The sequence below is a fragment of the Rhincodon typus genome, chromosome 1 (genome assembly GCF_021869965.1).
Source record: "Rhincodon typus isolate 14 chromosome 1, sRhiTyp1.1, whole genome shotgun sequence".
Classification (NCBI taxonomy): domain Eukaryota; kingdom Metazoa; phylum Chordata; class Chondrichthyes; order Orectolobiformes; family Rhincodontidae; genus Rhincodon; species Rhincodon typus.
In genome coordinates, this window is record NC_063332.1 from 121,764,153 (window position 1) to 121,778,532 (window position 14,380).

Consider the following 14,380-nt stretch of genomic DNA (forward strand, 5'->3'; position numbering starts at 1 on the left):
TAGTGTTATAGAACAGAGGGACCTAGAGGTGCAGGTACATAATTCTTTGAAGTTTGCGTCACATTTAGACAGGGTGGTTTAAAAGGCATTTGGCGTGCTTGCCTTCATTGCTCAGCCCTTTGAGTATAGGAGTTGGGACGTCATGTTGATGTTGCACAGGACATTGGTGAAGTCTCTTCTGGAATACTGTGTCCAGTTCTGGTTGCCCAGTTTTAGAAAGGATATTATCAAGCTGGAGGGGATTCGGAAGAGATTTACCAGATGTTGTCAGGTATGGAAGGTTTGAGTTGTAAAGAAGGGCTGGATAGGCTGGGACTTTTTTCACTGGAGCTTAGGAGGTTGAGAGGAGACCTTAGAGCAGTTTATAAAATAATGAGCAGTATAGATAGAGTTGATGGTAGTTGTCTTTCCCTAGGAAGGGGGGATTTCAAGACTAGGCGACACATTTTTAAGGTGAGAGGAGAGACATTTAAAAAAGACATGAGGCAAATTTTTTATACAGAGGGTGGTTGGCATGTGGAATGAGCTTCCTGAGGAAGTGGCGCATGCGGGTACAATTACAGTATTTAGAAGACATTTGGATAGATACATGAATAGGAAAGGTTTGGAGGGATATGGGCCAGGAGCAGGCAGGTGTAACCAGTTTAGTTTGGGTTATGTTTGGCATGGACTAGTTGGACTAGTTCTGTTTCCATGCTGTATGACTCTATGACATGACTATATTAATCCTGAAGGGTACAGGATACTTCAGAATGACAGGAAATAATGAAAAGATGGAGGGATGGCTCTTTTAGTTAATGTTGATGTTAGCACAATAGAGAGGGATGACCAAAATTCAGGAAATAAGATGTGGAAACAGTTTGAAGGAAAGAAATGAGAAATGATAAAGACAAGAATCACTTTTAGGATAGGTGTGTAGTTCCCCTAACAGTAACTACACAACAGTGTGGTCTATGAACAAATAAATGGCACCAAATAAGAGAGCAGACCATACTAGAACTGATTCTGGCCAAGAAGATCAGATTGATTACTGACCTCATAATGAAAACGCCTTGGGTAGCAATGACCATAGTATGATTCAATTATCCATGCAGTTGAAGAGGAAGAATTAAAGATAGGTGGGTCCAAGATTACTACTTTGAATTTAAATAAGGGCAATTATAAGGATTGAAAGCAGATCTAGCAAAAGTGAACTGGCAGTTTAGGTTAAGGAGTAGGTCAGTAGAGATGCAGTGGTAAACATTTAGAGGGATATCCCAGAAAGTGCAGAATTGATATATTTCAACAAATCAGAAAAATTCTAAAGGATGTACCCGCCATCTGTGGTTAAATAAAAATGTCAAACATTGTATCAGCTTCAAAAAAAGACACATAACTGCAAAAATAGGTGGTAGGTCAGAAGATTTGACACAATATAAAGAAAAACAAAGAATTACCAAAAGATTAATAAGGTGAACCAAATTAGAGTATGAGAGAATGTTAGCAAAAAATATAAATGTAGATACGAAAAGGTTCTTGAGGTATTTGAAAAAAAGAGTTAAAGTAAACTTGCGTTCTGAAGGGTCACTGGACCTGAAACGTTATCTCTGCTTTCTCTCCACAAATGCTGCCAGATCTGCTGAGATTTCTCAGCAATTTCTGTTTTTATTTTTGGTTTCCAGCATTTGCAGTTTTTTTTTGTGACAAATAAGTTAGTTGATTTTTCAGTTGTTATATCCCAAATCTCTCTTCATTCAGAAATAGTTCCATTATATTGGAAGAAATAAATGTGAAAAAGGAGAGAGACAGAAAGCTACAAGTCAGTTAGCTTAGCATCTGTAATAAGGATAATGTTGAAAGCTATTAGTAACAAAGTTATAGCAAGGCAGTTGGATAAAATCAAGGTAATTGGACAGAGTCAATATAGTTTTGTAAGTGGGAAATTATGTTTGACCAATCTATTGAAGTTCCTTGAGGAGGTTGCACATGTGGACAAGAGGGAACCGTTTGCTGTACAGTACTTAGATTTCCAAAAGGATTTGATAAAGTACCACACCAAAGGTTATTGTGGAAAATAAAAGCTCATGTTGTAGTAGGAACTTATTGCTCTAGTTAGAAAATCGGCTGGTTAACATGCTGCAAAGAGTAGGCTCAAAGGGTCTTTTTTAGGTTGGCAAAATATAATTTTGGACCGGTAGTAGGACTTAAACTGTTTCATACTTATGTAAATTACTTAGCTGAAAGCTTGGAAGTATGTTGCCAAATTTGCTGATGACAGAGAGATTGGTAGAAAAATAAGTTGTGAAAAGGATACAAGGAGGTTATAAAAAGACACTGATAGGTTACATGAGTGGCAAAAATGTGGCAAATAAAGTATAATGTGGGAAAATGTGAAATTATCTTTTTTGGTTGGAAGAATAAAAAAAAATGTACCATCTAAATGGTGAGAGTTTGCAGAGTTCTGAGATGCAGAGAGATTTGGGTATCTTCAGAGATGAGTTGCAAAAGATTAGTATGCAGATACAGCAAACTCATAGAATGTTAACACTTATTACAAGGGGAATTGAATACAAAAGTAGAAGGTTATCCTTTAGTTATACAGGGCTCTGGTGAGACCACACCTCAGAGTCAAGGGCTATGGACAAAAAGCAAGAAACCGGAAGCAAGGATTATCAGATCAGCCATAATCTCATTGAATAGCAGAGCAGACTTGATGAGCTGAATGGTTACTTCTGCTCCTATACTTTATGGTCTTATGGTGTACCGTATTGGTCACCTTATTTGAGGAAGGGTGTAAATACATCGGAGCCAGTTGAGAGAAGGCTTACTAAATTGATACCTTGACAGGGCAGATTGTTTTATGAAGAAAGATTGGAAAGGCTAGTCTTGTGTTTACTGGAGTTTAGAAGAGTAAGAGGTGACCTTTATTTAAATGCATAAAATCCTGAGGGTTCCTGATAAGTAGATGTGGAGAGGAAGTTTCTTCTTATGGGAGGATCTAGAAATAAGGAAATAAGGTTAAATAACCCATTTAAAACTGAGATGATACAATTTTCTTTTACCAGGGGATGGAGTGCGGGTCCTCAGTTGGAATTGTCTCCCTGAAAAAGTTTTGGAAACAGACTCCTTGAATATTTTTGAGACAGAGGTAGGTGGATTTTTGTTAAGCAATGGTTTGAAAGGATGTCAAGGGTTGACAGGAATGTGGATTTAAGGTTGGTTGGTTGGTTGGTTCAGCCATGATGTTGTTGAGTGGCAGAGCAGGCGCAAGGGGCTGAATAGCCTGTTCCTGCTGCTGATTCATATATTTGTATGTTTGTAAAGTCAGAGGGTAGGTTTCTTGTGGCATTCCTGCTTCATCCCAGTTTTCCCCGGTACAGGTTACTTTCCTTATTGGCAAACCTATCGAGAAAGCTGAGATGCCAAGTGAACCAGTTACAGAGGCACTTTTTCCATGGCAATGACATAGGACCCACTCAGTGTCTGATACTCTTTAATTCAGACAAGAGAGGGAACAATGGGAAGTCATTGACATTTGGTCTGACCTGCAATCAGATCAATAAAGAGAGAAAGCAGCATCCTGAGCTCAGGTACAAGCAGAGCTTTTCTATTACAAAACAACTCCTTGACATTTGTTGTTACTAATACCATTACAAAAAAAAACAATTGCAGAATCTTCCCTGCAGCACAATTTCTCAATTCAGTGGGGCTGCAGATCCTTGTGTTTATGAGAGGCTAAAGGGAGATGTATTCCATTTATTCTGAGGTCAAGCGGACCACTGAGGGGATGTGGAGTAGTAATGAAGGCGTTTGGAACGGTTGTCTTTATTGGTCAGTGCATTGAGTATAGGAATTGGGAGGTCATATTGTGACCGTACAGGACATTAATTCGGCCACTTTTGGAGTACTGTGTGCAATTCTGGTCTTCCTCCTCTAGGAAGGATATTGTGAAACTTGAAAGGGTTCAGAAAAGATTTACAAGGATGTTGCCAGGGTTGGAGGGTTCGAGCTATCGGGAGAGGCTGAATAGACTGAGGCTATTTTCCCTGGAGCGTCAGAGGCTTAGAGAAGTTTATAAATTCATGAGGGACATGGATGGAGTAAATAGGCAAGGTCTTTTCCTGAGGTGGGGGAGTACAAAACTAGAGGGCATAGATTTAAGGTGAGAAGGGAAAGATATAAAAGGGACCCAAGGGGCAAGTTTTTCACCAGGCTGTAGAATCAAGGGGTGTTAGTTCCTTCAGGTTTCATTCTTAAGAAGTCTGTTTTGTTGATTTTTCCGGTCTGTCTGAGTCTCTTTAGTGTTTTGAGAATCTTGTTGCCCAGTTGTGGTGTCGGGTCTGTCTGCACTTGCCGGTACGTGTTCTCGTCGGATAGTAGTGCATGTGCCTTGGAGAGGTAGTCCTGTTTATTTAGTATTACTGTCATGCGCTCCTTGTCTGATGGTAGTATTGTGATGTTCTTGTCCTTTTTCTGTCATTCTAGGGCTTTCCTTTCAGCTGTGTTGAGTTCGCTTTATCTGGTCAGTGTCGGGATCACTGTCGGTCTTATGGCTTGTTGTGTTACTTCATTGATGCTGTTGGTCTTCAGTGTGACTTCCAGTGTGGCTAGAAATTCAGTTTTGTTGGCATCTCTGTAGTTGTAGTTGAGTCCGCGAATGAGAACAGCTTTCTCTGTTTCTGTCAGTTTCCTGTCTGACTTCCTTCACAGACCTAATACTGTAAGGAAGCTCAGTTCTCCTTTCATGACTTTTGACCATCTAGTAGTCAGATGTATTCTATGCAATTTGTAGTGTTGGTAATACAATTAAAACTGACTGCAATCTACCAAAATTTATACCTAATTCCCACGAGAAGCCCCCAACACATATTGTAGTTCATGGATTGCTGTAAAACAACATGAGCAACTACATCAAAGATTTAATAGTATATGACACATATACATTTAGTAGTATATGAACATGACAAAAAAAACCAGTCTCCCATTAGTAGGGAGCAACAGTATACCCTGAGAGTATACCCTAAGTGAATCGGTAAGGAAATAAAGGGAGCAGACCTCTCTGCCTACCCTCTTTAGATCCTTATTCAACTCACTTATTCCATCCTTTTGCTATTGTCCTCCTCTTCTCTCAGGGTGTACTGCTGCCTTTTACTAACGGGAGACTGGTTTTCTTTGTAATGTTCATGTAAGGGTGCTGGAAGGACCACTCACTAAATTCATGCCATAGGAGCAAATATAACACTTTGAGCGTGAGTAAGCAGAACTTTCAGTGTAACATATGAAAGGGGTAAACAATTTAAAAGTGTAGAAGAGACAACCATTGAAAAGAAGGAGAAGGACAGGAATGTTTGAAGACAAAGTAATAATGAGGCTAATGAAAGGAAAAGAAAGAGGGAAGGAGAAACAGCGAGTAAGAAGGAAATATTGAGTGCACTCTGCATTTACAGGTCTTGTACAAAAATGACATATTAGTTTGAATTTGTATCATGACATAGTACAGCATCTATCAACCATAATGAGAATAGAACTCATGAACTCACGTGTAGTTTATTTCAGTAACTGCTATTATATGTGCATATACATAGAGAGAGAGGGAGAGATAAGAGATTTCTGTTACAATCACACATGTACATAATTGTCACTAAATGGTGCACTCTGGATTTTAGAAAATGAAAGTAAAGCAGTAATTTGCTGTTAAATGGTAGGAAACTTCAATAAAAAAAAACAAGTACTTAAGTCTCATTTGCATGCAATTGAATGGAACTAAATGTTATCACGAAACCTAAAATTTTTGAATTCCATATTCTATGATTCCAGAAGGCTCTAAAATGACAGTTTGGAAGGCTAGGTTTGTGAACCAAACATTAAGCCTCACTGGAACACAGCAGTAAGCTGTAGGCAGAAATGTCATCATGAGAGGTTTGGAATTAAAATGACAGACACTTGGAAGTTCTGAGTCAAGCTGATGGACAGAATGGATGTGTTCCCCAAAGCAGTCACCTAATCTTGTATTTGGTTCCCCCAATGTAAAGGTGATTGTATTTTGAGCAGCAAGTATGGTAGACTAGATTGAGAAAAATATGCATAATTGCTGCTTCATTTGGGAGGAGCTTGGATTGTGGAGTGATGAGGTGCAAAGGCAGGAGTGCATCTTCTGTGTTTACTTGTAAAGGTGCTATGGGAAGAGGACAAGGTGACAGAAGTGACTAAGGAGTGGATCATTATCTCAGGAAGGGAATGGTCTGTTTGGAATTCTGGAAGAGGAGGGGAGGGGGAAAATGTGTTTAGTGGCTTCACAATGAAGATGATAAATGATCCATTGAACATGGAAGCTGGTAGGTTGTAAGATGAGGGCAAAGGGAACTCTATCATGGTTATGGAATGGAAGGGTAAGGGTAAGAACAGAAGTATAGGAAATGTGCTGGAAAACAGATGGGGGCTGGGGGCTATGGTGGAAGAAATCAACACATCTCAGAAGCAGTTTTGTTGAAGATTGCATAACCACAACAGATGTAAAGGAGACTGAGGAACTGAGAGAATGGAATGCAGTCTTTACATAGTGTAGGGTGTGAGTAAGTAAAGTCAGGGTAGATATGGAAGTCATTGCCCTTCTCTTATGAACTAGTTGATAGCCTGTTGCTAGAAATGAGATAGAAAATCAAGAAAAAGAAGAGTTGGAGATGAACCATATCAAACTCAGAGAATGTTCGAAATATGAAACAATATTGAAATTTCCCCAACTTGGGGTGAAATGTGATGTGACCACAATACAATCATTAGAAAAAGAGGTGAGGGAAAAGACCCAATTAGAACTGAAATGTGCCATGTTTTATATAGCTACATCTGCCTTTTTGTAAGGTAAGATTTGTATGAGTGCCTTTAGCAACTCTTATTAATTGAGTGAATTTTGTATTAATGGACACATTTTGAAGTGAGAATGGTGCATTGCTGGGGACTGGTTGGGCCTCTGTTAAAGTAAGAAACATAGAGCTTTCAGACTGACCTGGTGGAAGATGGAGGTGTAAACGGTTTGGGTGTCCTTGGTGAACAGCTGGACAAGAAAATTTTAAATTGTAAACATTGCTGATGCCCTCCATTATTTTAAGAGACATGGATTTAACTGGGAAGAGACTGGACAAATAGAGAAAAGAGTTGAGGTAGGAAGAAATCGGTTTGGTGGGGCTGAAACAATATGTCTATCAAGTTGGCCTATGAATGGAGTTTGGGTAGGAAATAGAAATGAGCTGTATGAGGTTCTGAATCTGAGGTGGGAAGCTGTGGAGGGAAGTCCCCAGAGGTGATGAGGTCAGTTAGAGATAGCAAGAACTGCAGATGCTGGAGTCAGAGTCGATACAGTGTGGAGCTGGCGGAACACAGAAGGTCAGGTAGCATCAGAGGAGTAGGAGAGTCGACGTTTTGGGCCTGAACCCTCCATCAGGATTGAATGAATTTAAGATGATTATTTGACAAAAAAGGAAGGCTGTCTCAGCTAATACTGAATCCATTTTTGATAGCTACAAATGCAGTGTGTATTGTGAATTGGTAATCGAGAACATTTAGTTGTTTCATAATGATTTGAAAAAATTGCATTTTAAAGTAAGTATGCGGGAAAGGTTTGAAAAAAATGTTGCATTTTAAGGTAAGTACACAGCAAAGGACACAAGTACCTTTCACAGAGAAGTATATCAATAACTGTTAGCCTGCTCATTACAGTTGTTAATGTTCTAGTGTCTCTTCACCTCTGTAGAAAACTCATGAGTCTAGGAATTAGAATTAAAAAATTACTAACAATGTCAAAATCTGCATGCAACAATTTTTTGACATTGTTAGCTTTTTTCTGAGTATATTAGACTTTATGAGCACATGAATGGATTTTGCCTTTGCTGATCTAATTTTGAGTCTAGAACCACAGTAAGGGATTCTGGGTATCAAACAATGGAGATGTCATCAAAGAAGATAAACAACTAGTCACATTGATGTATTCTGAAAACAATAAAGAAAGTTTAATGAGGAGCAGGAAAGTTGACATTTTGGGTTGGGACCTTTCTTCAGAAATCTGATTTTCTGCTCCTCTCATGCTGCCTGGCCAATTGTATTCCTCCAGCTCCACACTGTATTATCTCTGAATCCAGCATCTGCAGTTCTTACTATCTCATAGAAAGTTTAACTTCAACTTTGTAATATAATTTTACAAAGTGCAAAATAAAGATTGGAGCATCACACAGATTGAGACAGAAGCTGAAATATTCTAACCCTTTTTAAAAAAATGTATTGAAAGTTACTATCATATATATATATTTGATGTTCCCCAATTAAAAAGAAGTTTTCAGGATCATAAAACTTGTTGAGCACCAACAATCACCTTTGCACTTCATTTTAACAATTAAGTTTCTTCTCATTTCAATAATTTCTTTGGGGGTTTTTACAAAGATTAACAGCATAAGTTTGGTTTTTCTGGTCACTAATAATTCCTAATTGATCGTGATTGTATGACAACTTCCTTATAGACGTTTATAGAATCATGAGGGGCATGATAGGATGAATAGCTAAGGTCTTTTTCCTAGGGGGGGGGGAGTCCAAAACTAGAAGGCATTGGTTTAAGATGAGAGGGGAAAGATTGAAAAGGGACCTAAGGGGCAACTTGTTCATGCAGCGTGTAGTGAGTATGTGGAATGAGCTGTCAGAGGAAGTGGTGGAAGTGGGTGCAATTACAATATTTAAAAGGCATCTGGATGGGTACATGAATAGGAAGGGTTTAGAGGGTTATGGGTCAAATGCTGGCAAATGGGACCAGCTCAGTTTAGGATATCTGGTTGTGGACGGGTTGAACTGAACAGTCTGTTTGCATGACGTATAACTCTGTGACTAATTAAATGAGTGAGGCACATGGGTCATGAGCCATCAGTCCTTATACATCCAGCAGAGCCTGATGTTCCCAAGAGAGATGAGCCCTTGTGGATTAGCCTTTAATTGAAGTGCACAATGAGGAGAGAAGGCATCTCTATCAGTTTGCAGGACAGCTCAGAGAAACTGAGGGATACATCATTGCAGTAGTTGCCTCTCAGTGCAGTAAGCAGCGGCACAGGGTCATAGGCAGCAGGTAGATCTGAAGACCTGGAGTCACTGAATGAAGTATTCTGCAAGTGCAGAAAGCAGCACAGGAACAGTAATAAAGTAGTAATGTTACTGGCCTAGTAATCCTGAGGTCCAGGCTAATGCTCCAGAGTTCAAATGGTCCAATTTAAATTTACATCTGGAATTAAAAGTTTGTCTCAATACCAGTTGGTATTGAACTTAATGGGTTATTGTATAAGCACATCAGGTCAGATCTCGGTGGGACAACATTCAGGGGACAGTGATCACTGTGTCATAAGGTTTATGGCAACTATGGAAAAGAATAATGAATAATCCAGAGTAACTGGGAAACCCAAATTCAATGGGATAAGAATAAAGATTGGAAAGAAAATGGTAATTGAACAAAAAGGAAATGGCTCAGACACTGTCAAGATAGAATCCATTTGAGGGGAAAAGTACAGCAAACAAATCCAAAACCCAGTGGATGGTGAAAGAAGTAGATATTATGATCACAAAGAAAAGATGTTCTGATGTCAATTGTCAGATAGAATTTACATTTGAGAGCCAGACTGAATACAAAGTGTCCAGAGGAGAGGTGAAAAAGCAAATAATAAAAGGAGGGAGTATGAAAAGAGACTGACTGCTAACATAATAGGGAAACCCAAAGACATTTAAAGCACATATAAATAGTAAACAGATAGCAAAAAGAGAAGTGGAGCCAATTAATGACCAGAAAAAAGATTTACAAAAGGAGGCAGATGGTGTGGCTGAAGCACTAAATGAATACTTTTAATCTGTGTTTACCAAGGAAGAAGACATTACCTAGGCCGTGATGAAAGATGAGGAGGTTCTCTTGTTGGAATTGTTTAAAGTTAAGGAGGAAGCATTGGGTGAGTTGTCTATACTTAAAATTGACAAGGCATCTGGACGGTATGAGATGCATCCAAGAATATCGTCAGAAGTGAAAATAGAAACTGTGGAGGGACTGGCAATAGTTTTTCAGTCTTCCTTAGACTCAGTGGTGGCGCCAGAGGGCTCAAGAATTGCAAATATTCTGTACTCAAATGTACTTGTTGAAGGAAGGGTGTAAGAATAAACAAAGCAACTACAGACCAGCCAGTATAACTTTGATGGCTAGAACAATAGCTTTGATGGCTAGAACAATAATTTGGGGCAAAATTAATAATTAAATGGAAAAATATGGGTTAATTAAGTAGAGGCAGTATAGAAGTGTTGTTGTTAGCTAGATCATATTTAGCTAACTTGCTGGAGTTTTTTGAAGAATTAACAGTAAGATCAGTAAGGACAATACTGTTAATGCAGTGTATATGGACTTCAGGAATGCATTTGATACAGAGTTGCACAATAGACTTGAAAGTAAAATTAGAGCTCATGGGATAAAAGGGAAAGGAGCAACATAAATACAAGATTGGTTGAATAGTAGGAAACAGACAGTAATGGGTTCGTGGATTTTTTTTTGGGTTGTGGTAAGGTTTGTAGTGGCTTTCTCCAGTGATTAGTTTTAGGACCCTTGCTTTCTCTGATACATATTAATAATCTAGGTCTTGGTGTAAAGGACACAACGTCGAAATTTGTAGATAATATAAAATTTGGAAGCATTGTAAACTATGAAGAGGATAGTGTGGAACTTCAAAAGAACATAATTAGTAGAGTGGATGAATAGATGGCACATGAAAGTCAATGCAGAGAAGTTTTAGATGACAGATTTTGGTAGGAAGAACATGGAGGGACAATATAAAACAAAGGGTATAATTATAAAGGGGATGCAGGAGAAGAAGGATCTGAGTGTATGTGTGCATCAGTCATTAAAGATGGTAGGGCAGTTTGAGAGCAGTCTATAAAGTGTACAGTATCCCATGCTATGTTAATGGGAGCATGCAATAGAAGAGAAAGAAGATTGTGTTAAACTTAAACATTACTTTGGCCGCAGCCGGAGTACAGTGTCCAGTTGTGGGCACCACAGTTAAGGAAAGATGTGAAGACAATGGAGAGAGTGCAGAAGAGGTTTACCAGAATGGTTCCAGAAATGAAGAAGAGAATATCTAATTGAAATATTTAAAATTGACAGTGATCTGGAAAGAGCAAATAGGGAGAAAACGTTCCCACTCACGAAAAGATTGAGAACAAGAGAACACAAATTTTAAGTAGTTGGTAAGAGAAGCATAAGTGTTATGAGTGTTATTTTCATGCAACAAATGGTTAGGGCCTAAAAAGCCAATGGTTGTATCAAAAAGCTATAGAAAACTCAAAAATGAATATAATTGGATGGACCACCTCGCATTGACCCAAACATTTGAAAATGACAACAGCGCATTTTGTTCAGTTCCCCCTTGCTAACTCCTCTGTACCAAAATCTGAGGGATTGCGCAAAAGTTGGGAGAGCTGTGTCACAGTCTGACATAGTCATTCTTATCTAATTCTATCTTACATCCAACATCTCAAAGAAAAACATAAACTGCTGGAGACACTCAACAGGTCTGGCAGCATCTGTGGAGAGAAAGCAGAGTCCAGTGACCCTTGTTCAGAACTGATTGTAGCTTGAAAAAGCTTGTATATATACTGAAGACAGGGGCTGGGGCAGAGGGAAAGGGAGTAAACAATAGGTGGAGATGGAGCCCAGGGAGCAATAAATAACAACAGTTGGGCAGACAAAGGAATGGATAATATGAACCAAAGAGAAAGAAAAGCTGTGAATGGGGACCTTTAGTGAATGAAGGTGTGTTGGCTGTGATGAAGCAACCCTATGTGATAACAAGGCCTGGGGTCTGTAGATGGGTAAAGGACATAGAAGAAAGCTCTCAGGCCCTAAAATTATTGAATTCGAAATGGAGTCCTGAAAGCTGCAGGGTCCCCAGGCAGAAAATGGGCTGCTGTTCTTCCAAATTGCACTGAGCCTTGCAGGAGCACTGCAGCAGGCCTGAGTCAGAAATGTTGGCTAGGGAAAACAGTGATGTGTTGAAATGGCAGGTAATTGAAATCTCTGGTTCATTTCTGCAGACAGAATGTAGGTACATTGTGAGCAGCGAATACAGTAGATTAGATTGAGTGAAGTGCAGGTAAATTGCTGCTTCACTTGGAAGTTGTATGTGAGGCCTTGGATAATGAGGAGGGAGAAAGTACCTCCATAAAATTATTAAGAATGTCCTGCTACATGGACAAGGGTAGATCCACCGGAGGTAATGACGCAGTATTATACAATTGGGAAAGTATTGCCCTAGGAATCACCAACATTGATCTAGGCCTCATGAAATCTCATGACATTAAGTCAAACCTTGGCAAGGAAATCTCCTACTGATTACCAGATACCATTGTCACTCAGCTAATAAATTACTGCTCCATGTTAAAAACTTGGGTAGCAGGGCTCAAAACGTAGTCTGTGTATGAAATTTCAATGCAATCGTCGAGTAGGCCATTAACAGTAATACTGATCCAGTTGGCTAAGTCCGGAGCGACATTTCTGTCAGACTGAGCGTGCATAAGGCGTTGAAGGAACCAACAAGACAGAAAAACCTACTCGTGCTAACTCATGTCCTCCTTAATTTACAAGTTATAGACTATCTGTCCACGATAGTACTGAACGTAGTTTGTGGAGGTGAAGTCCTGCTTTAACATTTTAGATATCCTTTACTATGTTGTAGGTACTCATGCAATTCTAAATGAGATATGTTCAGAACAGATCTAATGACTCAAAACTAGACATGTATCCTCAAAGCACAAATCAGGAGTGTGTTAGAATAGTCTCCACTTTCCTGGAAGAAACGCTTAAGAAACTTAATTTCTTTCATGACAAATCAGCCTACATAATTGGCAGAGACAACAAGGTGCAGAGCTGGATGAACACAGCAGGCCAAGCAGCATCATAGGAGCAGAAAGGCTGACGTTTCGGGCCTAGACCCTTCATCAGAAATGGGGGAGGGGAAGGGGGTTCTGAAATAAATAGGGAGAGAGGGGGAGGCGGATAGAAGATGGATAGAGGAGAGGATAGGTGGAGAGGAAACAGACAGGTACCTCATCCATATCCTTAACTGTCTATTTCTTATACCCCACCACCACCATCCACACACACACACACAGAAAGACACAGACAAACACAATATGCATATTCCATATGCTAGATGCATTGCAGCAACTGGCTAAACCTCCTTTGACTGTACCTTCCAAGGTTCTAACTTATGCCACCTAAACTGATAAAGGCAGTAGATGCATGGGAAGTCTATCATCTGCTGGTTCCCTTCCAAACAATGTACGTTCTGACTTGGAAATGTTGATAGTCCCTTCATTATCATCAGCTCAAAAATTTTGAACTGCTTTCCTAATAGTATTGTGGCTGCATCTACACCAAATAGAATGCAACAGTGGAAGAAGGTAGCATACCATCACCGTCTCAAGGACAACTGGGGAGCGCAACAGCTGCTGACATTGTGAGCAATGCTCACATCTATGAAGGAATAAATAAAACGGCATGTTACTGGAGTCTTTTATGGACTCCAAACGGAGGTGTAAGGAAATCTTACTTGTGCAAGAAACAAAGAGTGATGATTTCAGGGAAATTTAATTAACCAAATATCGCTTGGAATAATGTTAGAGTAAAAGGTAAGAGGGAAGAATTTCTGAAACTTCTTCATGAGGATTTACATCACCCGTATATCCTTTGACCAACGAGGAAGGTTCATTGTTGGCTTTTGTACTACAAAATGAAATACTGAAGGTTTTAGTGGGTTTTAGGGTTTTTTTATGGTCATTTTTAATGTGTTTATTAATTCCTTTTGCACTAAGGTTAAATCATAAAGCAATATTGCTTACCTTGCTGAAACTAAGCATGCTGGTACAGCAAGAGGCAAGAAGGCAATGGTATGTTGACTTTCATCGTAAGAGGATTTGAGTACAGGTGCAGGGATGTCTTGCTGCGATTGTACAGGACCTTGGTGAGAACACACCTGGAGGATTGTGTGTAGTTTTGGTTCTACTTTTCTGAGGAAGAATGTTCTGGTTATCAAGGGAGCTCAACAAAGGTTTATGAGATTAATTCCTGGGATGGCAAAACTGATATATGGCAAGAGACTAGATTGGTCAGGACTGTATTCACAAGAGCTTAGAAGGTGAGAGAAGAATCTCAGAAACCTATAAAATTCCAGCAGGACTAGATAGGGTAAACACAGGAAGGAGGTTCCCAATAGCAGGATTCACAGGTTAAAGATATGGGATAGACCATTTAGGACTGAGATGAGGAAAAATTTCTTCACCCAGCGAATGGTGAGTGTCGAATTCTCTGTCATAGAAAATAGTCACGGCCAAAACATTGAAA